Raw genomic sequence first — 23,728 nt, forward strand, 5'->3', positions numbered from 1 at the left:
GCTACCTTATGGATATAATATTCTGTATGATTATTGTTATTCTCCTTAAAGTCTGCATTCAAAATCCCAGTCTTTCCTTGTTTCTTGAGCTTCCCCCATTTTTCATCATTATCCCTTTCCACTTTGAAATATAGTTTTCTGCTTGTGCTATGTACAGGAGTCTTAACTGTGTAGTTCTGAAATACCCCTTCAAATTGGGTAATCCCAACCCACCCTGTTCTACTGGATGAATCAGCTTATCCCACTTGACTCTTGCCGTCTTCCCCTCCCAGATAAAGTCCTTCAGCTTTTTATTAATTGTTATCCGCAACTTCTCCTCTAGTTGATAAAAATATACCTGACCTGTGTATAAGACTAAAGGGACTAAAAAAATTCAACTGCTTGTATCTTATTATCCATATCCATATAACAAAGCTTCCATTTTCTCATTTGTGATTATCTTTTGTTTAGTCTCTTCCCACATATCGTTAGCTGCCACACTAGAATCATTCTTAATCCATACTCCTAAATACTTCCTTTTATCATGTCCTCATAAATATGGATATTCCTGAACCAATTTGTGTGTGGGTACGTAATTTACCGCTATTGCCTTTGTTTTAGCTTCATTAATTTTATATCCTGAAAAGATATGAAACTGTCTCAAAATGTTCCACAACACTGTAATGTTCCTTTCTGGTTTTGTCAAGTATAAAATAATATCATCTGCAAATACAGCCAGCTTTTCTTGACTACCATACCAGTTATATCCTTGAATTTCTGAGTCCCTTATTTTCTTTGCCAATGGTTCTAAATAGGAGGACATCCCTGCTTGGTTTCCCTGCTTAAGCAGAAATTATCCAAGAGGACCCCACCCACTTTAATTTCCACCTCTGATCCCTCATATATCCTCCTAATCAACCTTATCATTTTTTTTCAGGAAATGCAAATGCTTCCATTGCCCTGCTCATAAAGTCAAAGCTTACTCTGTCAAATGCTTTCTCTGCATCAAGACCCACCAAAAACAATGGTATTTTCTTACATTCTGATTCCCTCTGGATCATCAGTGTTATTAATGCTGTCAAATATTTGTCTCGCCTTCACAACAACACCTTGATCCATATATTTCAGTTTTGGCATTACTTTTGCCACTCTTTTAGCCATTATAGACATAACACTTTATAACCAGGGTTTAGTATTGAAATGGGCCTGTATGAAGCTGTATCTGATGGATCTTTACCTCCTTTAGGTATTACAACTACCACTGCTTTCCTCCTTGACGTTGGTACTTCTCTTCCTCTTAAAATACTGTTAAACAAAACCTTATAAAGCTTTATCAATTTTTTCCCTCCTAGCTACCAAACTTTCACAGGAATACCATCTATTCTTGGGGACTTTCCTGTAGATTGGTTATACATCACAATTTTTATCTCACCTCCTCCTACCCTAACTGTTAGTAATTGAGCCTCATCTACCTCTAACCATGGCATATTTAACTCTTTTATAAACATTTCTATTTGTATATTTTCTTGATTTTCATTTTCTCTGCTTTATACAGACTTTCATAGAATTTCTGAAATAGTTGTAATACCTCTGCAGGATGTCTTGTTATCTTCCTTCTTTCAGGCTCACTAAAGTTTGGCAACAGCCCTTTTTCCCTCCTTACCCTTATCTGCTGTTAACATCTATTTCTTTCTAATCTCTTTCCCCCACAGCTTCTTTACCACATAACTCTTCTCTTCTCCCCTGTCCCATACCGCCTCCCTCTTCTTCCTCCAATCTTATCCTCAGGCATGCTCCCATCACTAAACCTATGTTGTATAGAATACTAACACCTCTCTTTACTTCTCAGCCAGTCTTTTTCCCTACTCTCACTCCACCATTATGTCTACGTTTGCTTTACTTCAACATTCTCTGTCCCTATGCCTATTGATCATCTTTTGTGTACTCTTTCCCCACTCCCTACTACACTGTTCTAACCTTAACCCTCTTTGCCTTCTACACTCCTAAACTTAGCCACCTATGTCTTTCCTGGCATTGTCCTTTACAATTGTTTATCATATATATTTTTCCAAAAGCTTGTATTTTTAATATGTAGATTTTTTTAACTTATCTGTTGGAATTATTGCATCTTTTCATTCTCATGTTAAACATTGTTCATAGGTTCATAGGTAGGTACTAGGCTATTGGCCCTTGGGGCCTATACAAGCCCAGCAAAAAAAGGTACCCTGGCTTTTGCCACCCCAAAAAATTATTTTCCTGTGCCACTGACGAGCAGAGCCACAGAGGTGATCCCCAGGGTGAATTTCCTATTTCCCATCCAATCATCAAGATTTTTCTTGAAGAGTGCTAATGAGGAGCTTTGTTTGATATAGATAGGTAGTTTATTCTAGAGTATGGGAAGTCTCTGGGAAAGGAATCTATCCCTCGGGCATGTTCTGTTTATTGTGGTGACAAGGTTTAGGTCCCTAAAGCGTGTAGCTCGGAGGGATTGGGATTTCTTTAAGTGGAGCATGTCCAACAGCTCGGGGTTTGACATAGCTTTGTATGTTAGGCAGAGATCACCTCTGAGTAGGCAGTATGCGATGGAGTAAAGCTGGAGTTTTTTGAGACGGTCTGGGTAGGGCATCTGTTTGAGGCCGGTAATCCTATTTGTGAGGTATTTCTGCGGTCTTTCCAGTTGTTGTAGATGTCTTGTGAGGTACATACCAAAAGGGGCGTTGTACTCTAGAATGGGTCTAATGAGTGATGAGTAGAGGGGAACAATGACCTCTTTTTTTCTGGATGAGAAACTTTTTGTGATGAGGTTTGCTACGTAGAAGGATTTCCTGACTACTGTGGCGATGTGATTATCAAAGGAGAGACTACTGTCCACCTGTGTCCCAAGGTCTCTTATCACACTTTCGGTGTTAAGTATACTACCACCTATGTTGTAGTTCATGGGTACAGAGTTTTTACCAAAGGGGATGACAATGCACTTTTTGTCATTGAGCTTGGGGCCATGGCTTTGACATCAGGCATCTGTCTCAGTGAGGCCCTTTTGTAGGATGTCCACATCGTTGGGAGTTTTGATTATGGCTCCTAGTTTGCAGTCATCTGCAAACTTCATTAGCCAAAGACCTTCTGTGTTAGCCTGTACTTCAGAGAAGTAGATACCAAACAGGAGAGGACCCAGGACTGAACCCTGTGGTACTCCACTTGTCACTGGTCTGAAGTCCGATTTGGAGTCTGCTACTTTCAAAGTGTGGGTTCTGTCAGTGAGCCAGATGGCAACCCATCTTGTGACATAGGGATTTATACCTAGTTTAGTGAGTTTATCTATAATTCCAGAGTGGGGGATGGTGTTGAAAGCCTTGGCAAGATCTAGATAGGCTGTGTGAACCACCTTACCCTTGTCTACGACTTTGATGACTGCTTCAAAGAAGTCTATCAGGTTTAGGAGACATGATCTGCCTTTTACAAACCCGAACTGGGTGGGGTCCAGAGTTTGGAGATTACCAATGTCTTTGTTTATAAGTTCCATGATGATACATTCCATGGCCTTGCAGACCAGGCTCATCAGGCTAATGGGGTGGTAGTTCCCGGGGTCCATGATGGCTCCACCTTTGTGGAGTAGGATAACTGTTGCTGTGCGCCATTCAGCAGGCACAAAGCCTGAGGTGAGGCTATGATTGAACATGGTACTTAGGTGGGGTGCCAGTTCGTTCTGTAGTTCATGTAGAATGCAGCCTGGGATGTTGTCTGGTCCCATGGATGCTGTGTTCTTGGCTTTGGAGAGTGTGCTTTTACCCATGCAGCCATGATTGCAGGAACTTTGCATTCTTCCGGTATAGAGATGGGCTCTTTACGAGGCAAGAGGGGGGTAAAGTTAGCACTGAACCTATCTGCCAGGATGTTGGCAATATCAGTTGGGTCTGTATATTTAGTGCCATTGTGCTGTAACTCAGAGCAGATCTGAGTGTTGCCATTGAGATTCTTGACATAGCTATAGAATGCTTTGTGGTTGTCTTTAGAATCAGTGGTGATTTTGTTTTCGTAACTGTCTTTGGAGGATTTTATCAGGGATCGCAGCTTTTTACTGAGGCTGACCAGGGAGCTCCTCCACTCATGATATTTTACTCTCTTTTGCAACAGTTTCTTCCTTCTGTTGTACAGTTTGTTTATGGCAGGGGACCACCAGATTGGCTTCCTTTTTTTGGAGGATAGCATCTTGGTTCTGTTTGGGATAGCACGATCCATGCACTCATGTAAGTGCTTATAAAGTGCAATTGTGTAAGATTCAGTAGTCGTAACTGTATTGTTCATCTGCACGAGTGTCATGAAGTTCCCCACCACTGTCTTAAGAAGTATAAAGTTGGCTTTGGAGAAATTTTTTACCATGGTTTCCTTAATGGGGGGGGGGGGCAGGATGTGGATATCTAGGGTAATTAGTTTATGGTCGGATCGGACCAATGAGGCGTTGACTTCAGGTGTGGAACACCAGTCACTCATGTTGGTAATGACTAGATCTAGGATATTGTTGCCCTTAGTGGGGGTGTGGGTAAGTTGATCCAGGGCATTGGAGTTTATGAATTCCAGAAAGCGTTGAGTGAAGGAGTTGGTACATGAGTAGTTTTCCCAGTTAATGGTGGGGTAGTTGAAATTGCCCATTATTAGGGTGTTTGGTTGAACCCTAATATTTTCCAGTATATCAAGAAGAGAGGAGTGGGAATCCTGGGGCATGGTGGGTGATCTGTAGCAAGCTACAATTTGGATTGCAGTTTTGCCCAGAGTTAGTTGCACTTGGATAACCTCGGCTGCATTATGCTGAGCAACTAGCATGGAGGTGTGGATATCCTTAATGAATATGGACACACCTCCGCCTTTGGTGTTCCGGTCCAGGTTACATGGCCGAAAAGTGTGGTACGAGTTATAGCCTGGTAGTGCAGGGGTGCTCTCTGGAGCCTTGAACCAGGTCTCAGTCACTGCACAGATATCGATGTTCTCCATTTTAAGGCGTGCCTCAAGTGAGTGCATTTTAAGATTTAGACTTCTAGCATTGAGTAGCATCACCTTCAGTTTTTGCTTGCCTGTTCCTGTTACGGTGGTGAATTTGTCATTTGAACCTTGCCTAAAAAAAGCACTATAGGGGTGGCAAGAACCTTAGCCAGTATCCGGAATCCCAGGGGTGACGGGTGCAGGCCATCTCTGGCAAAGCATCGTGGTCTGTGAACCATGTTATCCCAGGCAGACAGATACTGGATCCCTTTAGAATGGCACCTGAAGCTTAGCCAATTGTTGAAGTCAATCATTTTGTCCTTGTACTGTGGCATCATTCTGGGTGATGGCAGAATGCTACTCAGGGCTAGAGTCATGCCTGCCTGGGCTACAAGATCGAAGAGCTCTTCCATGTCTCTTTTCATGTAGTCCAGGGAGGTATGTTTCAGGTCATTCATACCAACGTGGACAATGACAGAGTCATATTTGTACTTGTTGTGGAGTGACCTGAGTGCGTGGGTTATGTGGTGGATCCTGGCACCCGACAGGCAGCTGACAGTAACCTTCTCCTTGTTTAGCCTGGTGAGTGGGACATCAGTGTGCCTGACTATAGAGTCACCTATGACTAGTGTATTGGGTAATTTTTTTGCCTTACTGGCTGTGGTTGAGTGGCACACTGAGTCTGCGGGCTACATGTCATTTGGGTTGTGTTTGGGGGTGGAGGTTGCTTGCATTTCTGCTTTGGAGGTCTCTGTTGCTTGAGCAGATTATTATTGACAGCCTCCGCGAATGTTTTTGTTTTTCTATGTGTGGATTTTGGTGGTGTAGATTTAGTGAGACTATGTGATGAGTGTAGTGTGGTGCAAGTGTTTACCTTCTCCTCTTGATTGTCAAGCTCAGTCTTGATTGGAGAGAGCTTTACCTCCAGTTTGGCTAGATAAGTGCATCTCTCACAGGTTGTAGTGTTGGGTGGTAGGAGGAGAGGGATGTCTGTGTACATGAGGCAATTTCTACATTGCCCCAAGATGCCCATATTCATTAGATAGCCAGGAGAGAACACTGGGAGCTGACACTTGGACATGCCTGAATAAAAATCTATTGTCCTCTAGATAAGTGAGGAAAGTGAGTACAAAAGCTGTTTTTCTCTAAGCAAGTGAGGAAAATAAGTACCAAAACTGTTTTCCTCTAGGTAATGAGGAAGGTTGAGTGCTGTAGTAATTAATAGGTTATTTAGTGCTTACAACTTCTGAACAAGTGCTGATCACGAATAAGCAAATTCAAGTGCTAAAACTAAGTATCTGTATCTGGACTAAACTAGTTACAGGAAAGGGGGGAAACAAGTGCAAATGCGGGTTTTTAAATCAGAAAGTTGAGAGAGATGGAAAAACTGCCCAAACGGCCAATAACTACAATTTCTGGGCCAGAACCACTCCTTACGTGGTAGATAGGTTACCTAGTCCTTACCACGCCCACTGATAAGCTAGAAGGCTTCCCTCCAACAAAGAAAGCTTGGGGGGGGGGGGCTCAGAAACTTACATACAGTCCTGGATACAGCAAATCTGAATCTGGACTACACTAGTTACAGGAAAGGTGTGTGTGTGTATATATATATATATATATATATATATATATATATATATTTATATATATATATATATATATATATATATATATATATCAATATATATATATATATATATATATATACAGAAAAGTAGCTAAATAGCAGTAAAAACAATTCACATGCAGTGCAAGCTAGCACACTTGAGTATGTAGCAATGTTAGACCAAACAGTTTAAAAATGCAATTAAATTAAAAATGACTAAAAACAATTGTCTGCTAATATTATCTGTATGGAGCTTTTCTCCCCAGGCCTCCACTGAAAATGGGTCTTTGGCTCAGCTGGACATTTCTCAGTAAACAAATGTAAAATGAATAAATAAATTAATGTGGATAAGCAGTGAATATGAGAAAATAGGTAGCTGATGACCTCCTGTATGGTGAAACAGTCCAGGGCATATAAGCCCATCTCCTCTAGAAGCCTTTTATGGAATGCTTAACTGAAGGCCTTTGTGAGGACACCATAGAGCATGTCAGCTTGCCCTCATCCCTGTCTTTGCTAAATTTGTTAATAAGTGATAGCACAACAGTGCGCAGCTCCTACTTGAAGTTTCTGTAAAAGCATTACTGTAGTCATACTTCAGTCTTCCGAGCCAATGCCATTGATTGCAAAATGGGTTATACTGTGGTGTGAATATGTGAAGTAACATGTTATGTTAATGTTTTGTGAGCTAGTTCTCCACTTCTTTGGTGATAGCATAACAGTACGCAGCTCCTACTTCAAGTTTCTGTAAAAGCATTACTGTAGTCATACTTCAGTCTTCTGAGCCTACGCCATTGACTGCAAAATGGGTTATACTGTGGTGTGAATATGTGAAGTAACATGTTATGTTAATGTTGTGTGAGCTAGTTCTCCACTTCTTTGGTCACTGCTTCATGCATGTCTCTAATTATGGTCATTCCTCTGTCACACCTTGGCATCTCACCTCTGGTGAAAATGAAAGATAATGTGTTTATTACCCCTCTGTGCACTCTCTGACATCATTTTACCCCCTCCCACTGGCTTGAAACAGCTGAGTCTTTGACCATATTTTACTGTGGTTCATTATGTATGTAAATTAGTCGTTATGCCTGTTTTCTATATCTGCTGTCTCTTTTCAACATCCAATATAGCCTTATATATGAGGCTAGTTGCCTTCTGGATAGCATCTTTGTAAACTTTCCAGAACCTCATCCTTTGCCTTCTTGTAAGCCCTATGGTTTCTTTTTATTGACTCCTCCCCTCCCCCATTGTTTCTTTATCCATAGTGATTGTCCTTTCTTATCAGGTTTTCTTTCTTCTCATTTATGCACTGTTTCATTGTCTTTTGCATTTCTATCTTTATTAACTCTTAGCATCTGTCAGTCATTGCTGTAACCTCATCCCTTATATTGTACCTTACTTCCGTATGTAATTTGTCTGCTTCTTGCAGTTCTAGACCTCTGTCCTTCTTGTGTGCCCTATCCAGATGCATTACCCCAGTTACACACTGGCCTCCTCAAATACTGTCCTTCTTGACGAAAAGCAAGTCTAACATAGTTCCACCATAACAGAAATGATCATACCTCTTCTCATACCTCATAATTTATTGACAAACAGACCTGCCTGAATATTATAGTTGCCTTTTTCTTTCCTTATACACTAAGCCTAGTTACGCAACTTCTGTCATCCTTGTTATTCCAAAGGTCAAATACCATGTAATGTGCCTTGATCTAGATTTGAACCTGCCCAAGAATATTGTAGCAACATTTTAAAATTCATAGAGGCTTGGCTCTCTGTACATATTACTATTTCCCAAGACAGGTGCAAGAGTTTTCCAGTCAACTTCAACCTATTGGTCCTCAGTTAATTTTGGCCTTACAAATGCAAACTGAATCCAGCCTGAGACACTATATGACAGCATTATGAAATATTATGAATTAGATGAGCCAAGGTTAGGGCATCACTGCATCTTATTTCAGTTACTTCACTGGACCCATCCTGTTGTATACCCTTAACTATAGGTAGCACCATCTTGTCTTCATAAACCTTAAAAACTGGCATTTTGGGCAGCTGCGAAGAAGAGCACCCCCTCAGCCCAAAGATGAAGGCCAAAAAAAAAGAGAAGGGCAAAAGTGCAACAATATTTAATATTATTAAAGAAGCTGTAGTATTCTTAATTGAAAGCTGGTATTGCACTTGTGCCTTATTTGCAACCACTAATTATACCAACTACCAACTTGTATTTGAGGCCAATATCCTCTTCATCCTACCCTAGTAACGCTCTGCTTAAAAATAACACATTTGACTCAGAGCCCACCCCTGTGATGCAGAGGAAAGAAGGCCTTACTGAGACCTAGATGACCCTTATTTGATAAGCAATATTGGCTCTTGAGGGGCTGGGCAAGGAGGACGGGAGCGACCAACTAATGCCAGCTCACTCTCCTTGGTGGATGGTGGTGGCTCTGAGGAATCACTGGGTACTGCAGCCACAGAGTGTGAAACTGTTGAGCACATGCTGCCTAGAGATGTGTCACATATGCTGGGGGGATTCATATGTGGCAGCACAGCATATCTCTTTAAATAATGCAATGCGTTAGTGGAGCTCTAAGGAGATGGTTAGAGCTTCAGGGTGATGACCTCCCTGACCACATGATTGCCCACTTACTACTATATGGCATTCAGCTCTCCAAAGGGATGTGGCTGGTGATCCTGAGGCTGAGAATGAATGAGTCGTATGGCTCTCATCTCAAGAAGGGATTGTCTCAAACTTCACACTGAAATGGGAATGAATGAGTCATAAGACTCCTTCCCCGTCTGGGGGAATCTGGCGTATCACAGGGTGCGAGTTGTTTGTTAAGCTAATGATGCTCAGTCCTAGTGTCACAGTAGGAATGAATGGGGCATCTGGGTGAAGACAGAGGAATCATTGGGTTGGGTAGAGCAGACAAGGATATGATAACACTTTACTAAATTTGACTGCTTCCTCTGTACTTGCAGTCTAGCACACAGCTCGACTCTTCATCTCAGGCCATATTACAGTTGATATCTAGCCATTTTGTGTTACAATATACACTTGTGGTAAGATTTTGTCAAATCTGGTGTCTGTTCTCACTATATCTGCTGCAACTACCAGGCTCTTAATTTGAATAAAGGAGAACATATCCAGTGCATCCTCCTCTTTTTGTCTATTACTTATCATCTCTAATAGTCTTCAAGATAACCCCTCAATGTTTGTATGAAGTGCAGTACCCTCACAGTAAATTTTGTATTGGTTTCAATAGCCAAATACTAGGAAAGCATACATAGTTGTAGAACTCTTAGTACAGACTAAAGTTTGGCTTGACACTTATACAGTCGTTGGACACCCACAATGTGCAACAACACATGACACTGAATTTTAAGAACTCGCATTTGTCTTGCCTAGCTATTAGCCCATATTCTTCTAATCTTTTCTGGACTATTTTGAGACTCTGTCTGCTCCTCATCTGTAGCTTCAGTGACAATGATATCACCAAGAAAACACTGGACTCTGGGCATACCTTGGTGGACTTATGTCCGTTCATTGCCAGCTCACTGGGGCAGAAGCTACCCCAAACACCAGTCTGTTGGAATGTTGGGGATCCTTAATGGTACTATCATTAGGAACACCTTTGAATCTTCTTCCATATCCATCTTGAGACAGGTATCAGCTAAGTCCACCTTTCAAAAGCACTGTCCACCACGCTAACTGGCACAATTACCCTGAATTGTTGGTAAAGGATAGTACTCTGCTTGCAGTTCCAGATTACCTGTGATTTTAAAACCCTCACAAAGACTGAGCTTCTTTTTCTCACACCTGACATTTGATGTCATCTTTACACACATTGCCACATCAGCCCCATCTGTCTGCTGTCTGTACATCATATACAACTTATGAACGACCCCTTCTCTTCAGTGACTCATGTGTCTATTATGCCAGTCATGTCCATTGTCATCCTACAATCATTACTTTCATCTACCCAATTTTCCTAATGCTCCTTTCATTGCATCAGGGCTGGCCTTAGGAAACTGGAGTCCCAGACGAAAAGCCTCCAACACACACACACACACACACACACACACACACACACACACACACACACACACACACACACACACACACACACACACACACACATACACACTCTGATCATGTCATCCTAGAAAAGTCACATTATCCAGATAACTTTTTTTCTTCCCTTTTCTAACAGTTTGTCTTACTCTTCAGTTTCTTCCTGCAGGTATTTATTCCTCAATTCAACAAGACCGCACTCTGATAACTGTGGATGAAACACCTGCATTAAGCTGTGAGTCTTGGGAGGTGCAAGGCCCCCGAAACCATGAGGGTTCTGGATGCTGTGAAGTGCACTTCTGAATTTTTTAAACAACCTTTGCATCCAGTGATACATTGAACAAAAACCATGATCGATAAAATTTAGTACTGGTCTTCTAATTTGTTTTTTTTTCTGCATCCTTTCAGCACACCCTAAACGAGCAAGACTACACTGTAATAACTACAGTGGAAATGACTGTATTAAGCTGGAAGTCTGGAAGCCACTAGGCACCCAGAAGCCATGATGTTTCAAGATATTCTAAGATGCATTTCAGAGGTTTTTTGAAACAACCTTTTTGTCCAGTGATTACCTGAACAAAAACAAAAACCATGATCAAAGAAATTTAATATTACTGTTCAACTTTTTATTTTCCTGAGTCCTTGCAGCACATCTTAACTGACCAAAACTGCATTATAATAATTGCAAAGGGAAACTATATTAAGCTGAAGGACACTAGGCTCCATGAGGTTTCTACATGCTCAGAGATACAAAAACCATGATTAAGGAAATACATCCAGCCCTTGGTTTTCCCTGCATCCTTACACACACACACACACACACACACACACACACACACACACACACACACACACACACACACACACACACACACACACACCTACCCTGCAATAACTAAATTAAGCTGAGGGTCTGGAAACTGCTAGACATCCAGAAGTCATGGGGTTATGTATGCTCTGAAGTGCATTTTAGAGCTTTTTTTCCAACCTTCTGTTCTAATGATGGCTTGAACAAAAATTATGCATACAGAAAAGAAATTCAGTCTTACGTTTTTAAAGAAATAAGTTGTATACAAATTTTTATGCTCAAATCTGACAAAAAAAAAACGATCACACAATAAACTGTCAAGACAAATGCTTGTAAGGATAAATTGTATCATATTTTGGTATAGTATCTGTCCCCCACCCTGACTCAAAATATGTAGTCACTTTCTGTGTATCCCCTTCTGGTGTTAAATTGAGATTAAAATGAAGGCGCAAATGCCTACAGTCATATTTCAAGATGCTGCTGTCATATTTATATACGGAGAGCCTTGTGTGAACCCTTCTAATGTCAGACAGACAAATCTGACAAAACATATAGAATAGACTATATTTGCTGTCAGACATATATATAAGCAACATGCTTATTTACTCTTCTGAAAAAAACTGATGTTTGATTGTGAGGAAAATGAAAAAAAAAGAAAAGAAAAAAAGAGTACAGTTGTGTAAGTAAGCTTAACAGGAGTTATTCAAATGATCAGTGCTGCAGCAGCCTAAGCTATATAGGTTATATCCTGCATTGGGGTATAAGAGCCAGCCAGCTTCCAAAGCTTTAGGACACCTTCCATGCACCCAAACCATTAGTCAGCTTGAGCTAAGCTGACTAAAAAGACATGTTTGGGCACCGAGCCCATCAGAGCTTTTACAACAACTGAGAAACGGAGGCTAAGCCCTGAGAGGACATTGTTAGAAGAAAAAAAAAACATGTCCACACCCTGGCATAAAAAAACATACAAAAAACAAAGGGGGTGGAGGGAGGTAGCTGCTACTGCAGCAGTGATCATTTAAACATCTACTGTTATGGTACGTTTATTTACACAACTGTACTATGTTCTTCATATTGATCACTGCTGCAGTAGCATAAGCTATAAGCTATATGGGTAAATTACCAACTGGGAGGTGGAAGGATTCAGGTGCCCTGGAAAATGGTCCTAGAAAAGCCTTTCATAAACTAGATTCCTTCTCCAGGTCTAGAGTGCTTTGTAAAAATTGACTTAGAGGACTGAGTTGAGTCCAACCCTTTCCAAAAAGCCATAAATGAAGCCAAGGCCATGGTAGAATGAGCCTTGACCCTGCCTGGAATAGTTTTGTTCTGGCGGAAATATCACAAGGTAATAGTCTGAGGCAAGCATTCGGAAACAGTTTGCTTTGCCACATGTCATCTCTTCTTACCTTCACAAGAAATTAAAAACTGATCAGAAGTTCTGTCAAGATAGTGCATCAGTTGTTTGTGGGAATCCAAGGTATGAAGTATCCTTTCGCACTCATTTTTGGTTCAGAAAAGAAAACAGGGAACTGGATAGATTGGCTTAAAGTAGACTTGTGATGAATAGATCATAAAGCTTTGTTGGTAGGGAAGTTCCTCTTAACCTAAGGCTTACATGATCGCTATTATTATTTTTTTTTATATTAACAATCTCATATGCCAAAATTCAAGGGATTACTATGAATCTATATGACTCATCTGCATGACTCAGGCTGTACTTCAAAGCATTTACTTGGATAAGTGAACTTTCTTGAAAGTCAAATAAATACATATGTATACATTTAAAAACATTCATTATGGAGCTCTTCACCCCTGCCAGTTTTCTTGTGACATTTTTATAGTGGCAGTATTTTCTTACAGACATTGCTAAGAAAGTCCAGTAGGATCTCCATATTATGTAATCTGTAAAATAATGCATTATAAGATTCAGGCCCTGCATATTGTTTGTCACAAGTTGCAAAGTGAAAAGTTAATTATTAATTATTTGTTGTGTTAACTTTCTCCAGAAACAGAGGGCTGTGCTTTCAATTTGTTTGTGACCACTTCTGACGTCCACTGTTATCTCTGAAACATATCTCTCAACCTCTTAAAGCAAGAAAACCAGACAAAGCCATAAATAATGGGGGTATAATGGCCCATAAATAGAGACAATTTTTAAATATTGCTCTTACAAACTTAGAAAGTTGACAGAATAACAGTCTTTGAGTTAGAATGAATTTTCTTAAGGGTATGAAGTGTGAAACTGAAATGTCTGCCATTATATTCTGACCTGAATCCTCAATAAGTTGCCAACGGTTTGTTAGGCAAAAAAGAAGTTATGTACTCACCATAACGTTCTATCTGAGTAAGTAAACTTAATTTGTCAGCAACCTGTGGGTTACAGATCCGACACGGATACGAGCTGGCAGCATACCAAGCAAAAAGATCCGAGCTCCAAGCTCCTAACCCTTACCCATACTACACTGCAACCTCCTTCCAGTCCTCAGATCGCGTTTGCCACCTGCACATAATAACAAAACAAACTAACAACCTGAGACACCTGACTCAAGAACAAAGTAAAGCTCATACGTCCGAGCCTTGAGCTCAGCTAAATAACCATGAAGGTCAGGGGGAAGGAGGGAGGGATGGTTGCTGACAAATGAAGTTTACCTACTCAGATGGAGCGTTATGGTGAGTACATAACTTCTTTATCTGAAGTAGTTAACTTCATTTGATCAGCAACCTGTGGGACAGAGTCCCCCAGCTACCCGAATCTTGGGAGGCCCTTAAGGAAGGATATTCTGGAGCACTGCAGAGCCAAAGACAGCCCTTCCTCTAGACACCAAATCCAGTTTATAATAAGAGATAAAGGTGTGAGAGGATGCCCAGGTAGCCGCTGAACAAATGTCATCCATGGAAACTCTAGACCAGAATGCAGCAGACGTTCTCATAGAATGCGTAGAATGAGCATGAACTCCCATTGGTTCTGGTAAGCCAGATTCTCTGTATGATACAACTCAAACTCCAAAGAAAAAATTAAGCCAGCAACTGGTGAGCCATGGAGAAAAGTAGTTTATTGAGACTACTAAAAACTACTTAAGACTTCATAAAGGCTTAATTCAAACAGACCGGTTTCGGCCTGGGTTTAACCTGGCCTTCTTCAGTGTATTATAGAAAAAAGCATGCCAAGTAAAATAAGTCATATATAGTAAAACAAAACATTTGATTGGCTGACAGAAGACATCACAGTCATTAAACTCATGAATATTCATGATGCATTAGGTAATATTCAGACATCACAAAATATAATTCATAAATATTCATTAAGCCCTGGATTGAACAGGGCACCAAGTTTGGTTATCCATTTCTTTTCTTTTGTATCAAGTTTACCATGCCAACCAGATTTCTGAGTTCGATCACCAATGAGTTTGTCAATAATAATAAAATGAAATTTAGCTGTTTGGTGTTTGAGTGTGTGTTTATATAGAGCATTTGTGTTTCTTTTACATTTGATGTCACTCAAGTGCTCTGACATATGTAATCTGAATGGCCTAGAAGTTTGACCAATATAAAAAGAATGGCAGCTACAGCAAGCCATGTAAATAGCCCAGTCAGTGTTACAGTTGGCAAAAAAATCGAATGTCATATACTGTACTACTGTTTTTACTGCTAAATTCCTTTGATTTCAAAATATGTTTGCAGTTAATACAATGACCACAAGGGAAACAGCCAATAAGTTTGTCACCCATGATTGTGGTCTGATACAAATGAGGTAGCATAGAATCAGAATGATGTTTATAGTGATTGAAATGTGCTGCTAAGTTTTTTCCTTTTCTGAATGAGAAAGAACATACATTACGGATTAACGTATTGATGTTACCATCCGCCTTCAGTATGTTCCAATTGTCCTTAATGATGTTCATAAATCTATTAGTATTTCTGCCAAATGTTGTAGTAAAGCGTAATATGTTTTTAGACAAAGGTTTCTTCTTATATGTCAATAGATCTTGTCTGCGTAGACCCAAAGCATGATTTTGGGCCATAGTAACATACCCTGAATTATAGCCCCTATTTATGAATCTACTATATAGATCCTGAGAATGGTGTTTGAAACTGACCTCATCCGAGCAGTTACGTCTAATTCTAATAAACTGTGATTTGGGAATGTTCCTGGCTATATGTTTTGGATGATAGCTGGAGGCATGGAGTAAGGTGTTGTATTGAGGAAACTTCCTATATACTTCAGTATTCAAGGTATTATCCTGATTTCTTGTGATCAGAACATCCAAAAATGTTATGGAGTTCTGATCATATTTATGGAATATATGTTATAGTAAATTGTATTCCCCATTTATTGTCATTTAAGTATTCCATAAATTCACTGAGATACTCAATGTCAGATCTCCACACCATCCAGCAATCATCCAAATATCTCCACCAGATATCAATCTCAGGCAAAAACAAATTGTGAGTATCATCATAGATCAAAATCTCCTCAATGTATGCCATAAATAGATCAGCATATATGGGGGCAAAGGATGCCCCCATTGCTGTACCTTTGGTCTGTAAGTAACATTCCTTATCATAGAAGAATACATTCTTTGTGAGTACATGCTCGGTGAGATTAATCAAAAAAGTGTTAAAGCCAGGTTGATAAATATTTGACTTTTGAAGCCAATATTCAATGGCATCAAGACCAGCCCAGTGAGGGATATTGGTGTATAGTGAGCTTACATCTAGTGTACATAACCACCAATTCCCTTCTATCTGCATGTCGTTAATAATGCTTAAAAATTGGGTGGTGTCCTGTATCCTGGATCTAACACAAGAAAGTAAAGGTTTTAAGTGTCTGGTCAGAAATTCAGAAAGTGGCTCAGTAAGTGATCCTATACCCGAAACAATGGGTCTACCTGGTGGATGTAAAGGATCCTTGTGTATCTTTGGCAGAAAATAAATGTATTGTCTAGCAGGATCAGTGATAGTTAAGTGACTTAAAGTTTTAGTTGTTATTATCCCATTGTCAACCGCAGAATCTAAAAAGTTGTCAATTTGTTGTTTGAACATAAAGGTGGGGTCCAGTGGCATTTTGGTGTAATATCGAGCATCACCCAATTGCTTGTGAGCCTCGATATCATAATCATTCCAGTTCATCACCACCACCGCCCCACCTTTATCTGCATGAAGAATAACAAGTTCTTTATTTTGTGCTAGTTCTCTCAAACAAGACAATTCATTGTCAGTCATATTATTCGGCATGGGTAAACAAGTGTTAGACACAAAATGTAAATCACTAAGTACACTGCGTAAAAATAGTTTAACAGAAGGGTGCATCGGAGGTATAAATGATGAGGCATGATATTTAAAAATATCCATTTTTTGCTGTTGTTCTTCCCCCTTATCCTGAAAAAACAATTTAAGGTTAATAAGTCTACAAAATGCAAATAAATCCTGTGCGAAGGTGTCTTCAGGCACAAAAAAGCCAGGTATAAAAGATAAACCTTTATTCAATAAAGATGTTTGTTCAGGTGTTATTACAGTACTAGAGATGTTACAAACATTATTAACCACAACATAATTCACTTGTTCGTTAATACTTCCATAAGATTCTGTAGACTTGTAACCCTTCTTGTGTTTCCTGCCCCCTCTCTTCCCTCGATGTTGCCTAAAGGGGATGTGTAATTTGTACGTTTAGGTATGGGGGGCTCCATGGTGTGCTGTGTTTCCGTGTCAGTACCCGATGATGTATCATAATCAGTGGTATCAGTGTGATTGCCACGTCCTTTCAAAATGGAACGTGGACGTTTCCTTTTAGAACTTGGTGTATTTCTTTTATGCAACTCTTGAAATCTGACATGTCTAGTATATTTGAAGGGTTGCCCCCTCTCGTAGTCAGACTGATCACGAGAGAATTTTTTGAGTTTTCTTTCCTTTAAATGATTATCAAAATTTAACAAGTCTGAACTAAGTTTAGATAATGATACAGAAAAAAATGTGTCATTCTGATACTGGTTACAATCTTCTATTAGTTGTAGCACCTTGGAGGTTTCTTTGTCTATGGTCCTAGTGTAATATTTGGACAAAGATTCAACAAACTTCATAGAGCATTCTTGTTGGATGGATAACCATTCAGTAGTTAAAATATCATCAGGGTCAGATACTAGCAGTTGAATTTTGACCCTCAAACCCCTCGGACTAATGCCCTTGACCAAATACGCTTTGAGTAATTTAAGGTGCCAAACAAAAGATCTGAGTGTTTTCATATTTTTGTTAAGATCACCAAATAGTTTTTCACATCGTTGTTCCGGCTTCATGGAACTGGTATTGCCTGAACCTTCAGTAGCTTGGCCAATACCAAAAGGTGCAAGAGCATCCTTATCGGATGATAAATCCAAAAACATCTTATTTAACTCCATCAGTAATGTAAAGTCGGTGATATATAAGTATAAAAATAGCCACGCCCTGTATTGAGAAAAAATCAATCAATAATCGGACAATAATGGCAATATTTCAATTTGTGCCAGATTGTACAAACAATAACCACGTCCAATACAGGACAATAATGGTATAAAAACTCCAATTCTAATGAATAAACACTGTGACAAACAAATGCACAGTACCAGACTTCTAAACAGGTCAAATGTTTGGCACCCCAATTATATCTGTTTATAAAGAGGTTGTTATACTAGTATAACCTTGGCAATAATATATATATATATATATATATAGTCCAAGAGATCCGAGAGACAAGATCAAAAAAGTATAGCCATTAGACCCTGAATAATATAAACAGCCCAAATAGAATAAACAGATTGTACATGTTGTACTATCCAAAAAGATGTACCTATGATACTTTAATTTTCAAAAAACAATATGTTTGAGGAATTTGTATGCAGACCACTAAATAATGTCAGGATATACTGCTGATAGCCAGCAAAAACGTTTGACCAGAATGTATTAATAATGTGTGACAATTATACTAGTTCAAAACATACTGGTATCCAAGCATGAGTGAAAAGTTCACATGAGCTTGGACAAAATTGTATTTTAAACAATGCGATATTTAAAGCTAAATTTAAACTAATCTGCAGAGAAACATATACATATGATCCTGAAAAAAGTCATATGAGTGTATACATATAAAGCATGCTTCGAAGATGATCACTGACAAAAATAGCCAACTAATATTAGACATTCATATAGTTTACATAAAGTAATTATATGAATGTGATTTATATACATCACATAAAATACTAACACTTTGATTTGTATCCTAATAAAATAAGCAAACAACTATTATAGCCAACAACCATAGAACATGAATGTAGTTCAAGGACCCTTTAGCAGAAATGACAATAATTCCGAACATCTATAAGAGTTTAGCTAAAGTGAAAGACATGAGTAATATCCAATAATGTCCAAAAAAAGAAAAGGAATAATATCCCTACTCATGAATATAATGAAGTTACAGAAAAAACAATTTTATAATGTTCGAGCACAATAAACACATTCCCAATTCAAGGTCTGGTATCCAACGACCTAGTAAGTCCCACTGTCTGTTCCTGTATGTGGTGATACTTCCAACGGCAATGTAGTGAGACACGTTACCAAACAAAATGATCAAAATGTCCCCCAAACTGGTATAAATTCGTCACAATTGCGAGGAGACTTCAATTGCACACGCCAGTTAGTGTCACCAAATAATGATCAAAGTTCCCCAAACCGGTAGAACACTTGGTACATCCAAAATAAACACTGCACCAAACAAATGAAGACAATTTAATCCGTTGATTAATATATCCTCTCGAAACAAAAACGTTAGTAAGCGCCCACATCAACACAGCGCATATTTGGTAATTGCGCGTAGTTGTGGTAAATAACTCACCAGGAGATATTCAGATAACCAGTCGCTGCCCTTTACTAGCTTCCAAAATGATGTAAAAAATAGACGATTAATCCAAACTTGAAAAGGATGCCCAAAAATAATAAATAAACAAGTCAGCCATACGAGCGAAGACGAACACGCCAACACAGCACACCATAGATCCCCAGCAGGAAGGATAAACACGTGTATCAGAAATAAGTTCCCCTGCACGTAGGAAGTTGCACGGCAAGATACAAACGCAAAAGAAAAAATTAAGCCAGCAACTGGTGAGCCATGGAGAAAAGTAGTTTATTGAGACTACTAAAAACTACTTAAGACTTCATAAAGGCTTAATTCAAACAGACCGGTTTCGGCCTGGGTTTAACCTGGCCTTCTTCAGTGTATTATAGAAAAAAGCATGCCAAGTAAAAGAAGTCATATATAGTAAAACAAAACATTTGATTGGCTGACAGAAGACATCACAGTCATTAAACTCATGAATATTCATGATGCATTAGGTAATATTCAGACATCACAAAATATAATTCATAAATATTCATTAAGCCCTGGATTGAACAGGGCACCAAGTTTGGTTATCCATTTCTTTTCTTTTGTATCAAGTTTACCATGCCAACCAGATTTCTGAGTTCGATCACCAATGAGTTTGTCAATAATAATAAAATGAAATTTAGCTGTTTGGTGTTTGAGTGTGTGTTTATATAGAGCATTTGTGTTTCTTTTACATTTGATGTCACTCAAGTGCTCTGACATACGTAATCTGAATGGCCTAGAAGTTTGACCAATATAAAAAGAATGGCAGCTACAGCAAGCCATGTAAATAGCCCAGTCAGTGTTACAGTTGGCAAAAATCGAATGTCATATACTGTACTACTGTTTTTACTGCTAAATTCCTTTGATTTCAAAATATGTTTGCAGTTAATACAATGACCACAAGGGAAACAGCCAATAAGTTTGTCACCCATGATTGTGGTCTGATACAAATGAGGTAGCATAGAATCAGAATGATGTTTATAGTGATAGAAATGTGCTGCTAAGTTTTTTCCTTTTCTGAATGAGAAAGAACATACATTAGGGATTAACGTATTGATGTTACCATCCGCCTTCAGTATGTTCCAATTGTCCTTAATGATGTTCATAAATCTATTAGTATTTCTGCCAAATGTTGTAGTAAAGCGTAATATGTTTTTAGACAAAAGTTTCTTCTTATATGTCAATAGATCTTGTCTGCGTAGACCCAAAGCATGATTTTGGGCCATAGTAACATACCCTGAATTATAGCCCCTATTTATGAATGAATGAAGAGAGGGGGCAGGAAACACAAGAAGGGTTACAGGTCTACAGAATCTTATGGAAGTATTAACGAACAAGTGAATTATGTTGTGGTTAATAATGTTTGTAACATCTCTAGTACTGTAATAACACCTGAACAAACATCTTTATTGAATAAAGGTTTATCTTTTATACCTGGCTTTTTTGTGCCTGAAGACACCTTCGCACAGGATTTATTTGCATTTTGTAGAATTATTAACCTTAAATTGTTTTTTCAGGATAAGGGGGAAGAACAACAGCAAAAAATGGATATTTTTAAATATCATGCCTCATCATTTATACCTCCGATGCACCCTTCTGTTAACCTATTTTTACGCAGTGTACTTAGTGATTTACATTTTGTGTCTAACACTTGTTTACCCATGCCGAATAATATGACTGACAATGAATTGTCTTGTTTGAGAGAACTAGCACAAAATAAAGAACGTGTTATTCTTCATGCAGATAAAGGTGGGGAGGTGGTGGTAATGAACTGGAATGATTATGATATCGAGGCTCACAAGCAATTGGGTGATGCTCGATATTACACCAAAATGCCACTGGACCCCACCTTTATGTTCAAACAACAAATTGACAACTTTTTAGATTCTGCGGTTGACAATGGGATAATAACAACTAAAACTTTAAGTCACTTAACTATCACTGATCCTGCTAGACAATACATTTATTTTCTGCCAAAGATACACAAGGATCCTTTACATCCACCAGGTAGACCCATTGTTTCGGGTATAGGATCACTTACTGAGCCACTTTCTGAATTTCTGACCAGACACTTAAAACCTTTACTTTCTTGTGTTAGATCCAGGATACAGGACACCACCCAATTTTTAAGCATTATTAACGACATGCAGATAGAAGGGAATTGGTGGTTATGTACACTAGATGTAAGCTCACTATACACCAATATCCCTCACTGGGCTGGTCTTGATGCCATTGAATATTGGCTTCAAAAGTCAAATATTTATCAACCTGGCTTTAACACTTTTTTGATTAATCTCACCGAGCATGTACTCACAAATAATGTATTCTTCTATGATAAGGAATGTTACTTATAGACCAAAGGTACAGCAATGGGGGCATCCTTTGCCCCCATATATGCTGATCTATTTATGGCATACATTGAGGAGATTTTGATCTATGATGATACTCACAATTTGTTTTTGCCTGAGATTGATATCTGGCGGAGATATTTGGATGATTGCTGGATGGTGTGGAGATCTGACATTGAGTATCTCAGTGAATTTATGGAATACTTAAATGACAATAAATGGGGAATACAATTTACTATAACATATGACCAGAACTCCATAACATTTTTGGATGTTCTGATCACAAGAAATCAGGATAATACCTTGAATACTGAAGTATATAGGAAGTTTCCTCAATACAACACCTTACTCCATGCCTCCAGCTATCATCCAAAACATATAGCCAGGAACATTCCCAAATCACAGTTCATTAGAATTAGACGTAACTGCTCGGATGAGGTCAGTTTCAAACACCATTCTCAGGATCTATATAGTAGATTCATAAATAGGGGCTATAATTCAGGGTATGTTACTATGGCCCAAAATCATGCTTTGGGTCTACGCAGACAAGATCTATTGACATATAAGAAGAAACCTTTGTCTAAACACATATTACACTTTACTACAACATTTGGCAGAAATACTAATAGATTTATGAACATCATTAAGGACAATTGGAACATACTGAAGGCGGATGGTAACATCAATACGTTAATCCCTAATGTATGTTCTTTCTCATTCAGAAAAGGAAAAAACTTAGCAGCACATTTCAATCACTATAAACATCATTCTGATTCTATGCTACCTCATTTGTATCAGACCACAATCATGGGTGACAAACTTATTGGCTGTTTCCCTTGTGGTCATTGTATTAACTGCAAACATATTTTGAAATCAAAGGAATTTAGCAGTAAAAACAGTAGTACAGTATATGACATTCGATTTTTTGCCAACTGTAACACTGACTGGGCTATTTACATGGCTTGCTGTAGCTGCCATTCTTTTTATATTGGTCAAACTTCTAGGCCATTCAGATTACGTATGTCAGAGCACTTGAGTGACATCAAATGTAAAAGAAACACAAATGCTCTATATAAACACACACTCAAACACCAAACAGCTAAATTTCATTTTATTATTATTGACAAACTCATTGGTGATCGAACTCAGAAATCTGGTTGGCATGGTAAACTTGATACAAAAGAAAAGAAATGGATAACCAAACTTGGTGCCCTGTTCAATCCAGGGCTTAATGAATATTTATGAATTATATTTTGTGATGTCTGAATATTACCTAATGCATCATGAATATTCATGAGTTTAATGACTGTGATGTCTTCTGTCAGCCAATCAAATGTTTTGTTTTACTATATATGACTTCTTTTACTTGGCATACTTTTTTCTATAATACACTGAAGAAGGCCAGGTTAAACCCAGGCCGAAACCGGTCTGTTTGAATTAAGCCTTTATGAAGTCTTAAGTAGTTTTTAGTAGTCTCAATAAACTACTTTTCTCCATGGCTCACCAGTTGCTGGCTTAATTTTTTCTTTTGCGTTTGTATCTTGCCGTGCAACTTCCTACGTGCAGGGGAACTTATTTCTGATACACAACTCAAACTCCACCTGGCGAGAGTCACCTTTGAAACTGGTTTCCCTAGAAAAGGCTTAGCAAAGGAGACAAAAAGTTGATCAGATTTACAAAAGACAGCCGTCCTGTGCAAATAAAAACTTCCCCCCTTTCCTGTGGCGGGTCAGATACGAATTTGCTGTGTCCAGGACTGTTTGTGAGCTCCTAAGCCCCCCCCATCCACTTAACTGGGGTTAAACTATTCTTGGCGCCATAAAGTCTGTTTTTCAAAATTTCCCTTGCAACTAGCCAGCTTTTTAGTTTTAGCACTCATCTGTTTCTTTGATCTCAGCACTTGTTCAGAACTCATTGTAAGCACTAAATAAGTTACAAATTACTACAGCACTCAACTTTCCTCATTTGTCTAGAGGAAAACAGTTTTTAGTACTTAATAAATAAGCACCTATTCAGGCATGTCTAAAGGTCAGCTCCTGGTATTTTCTCCTATCTA

Source organism: Protopterus annectens, chromosome 1.part0, assembly GCF_019279795.1.
Source record: "Protopterus annectens isolate FY-2018-M chromosome 1.part0, PAN1.0, whole genome shotgun sequence".
In the NCBI taxonomy this organism is placed as follows: Eukaryota; Metazoa; Chordata; order Ceratodontiformes; family Protopteridae; genus Protopterus; species Protopterus annectens.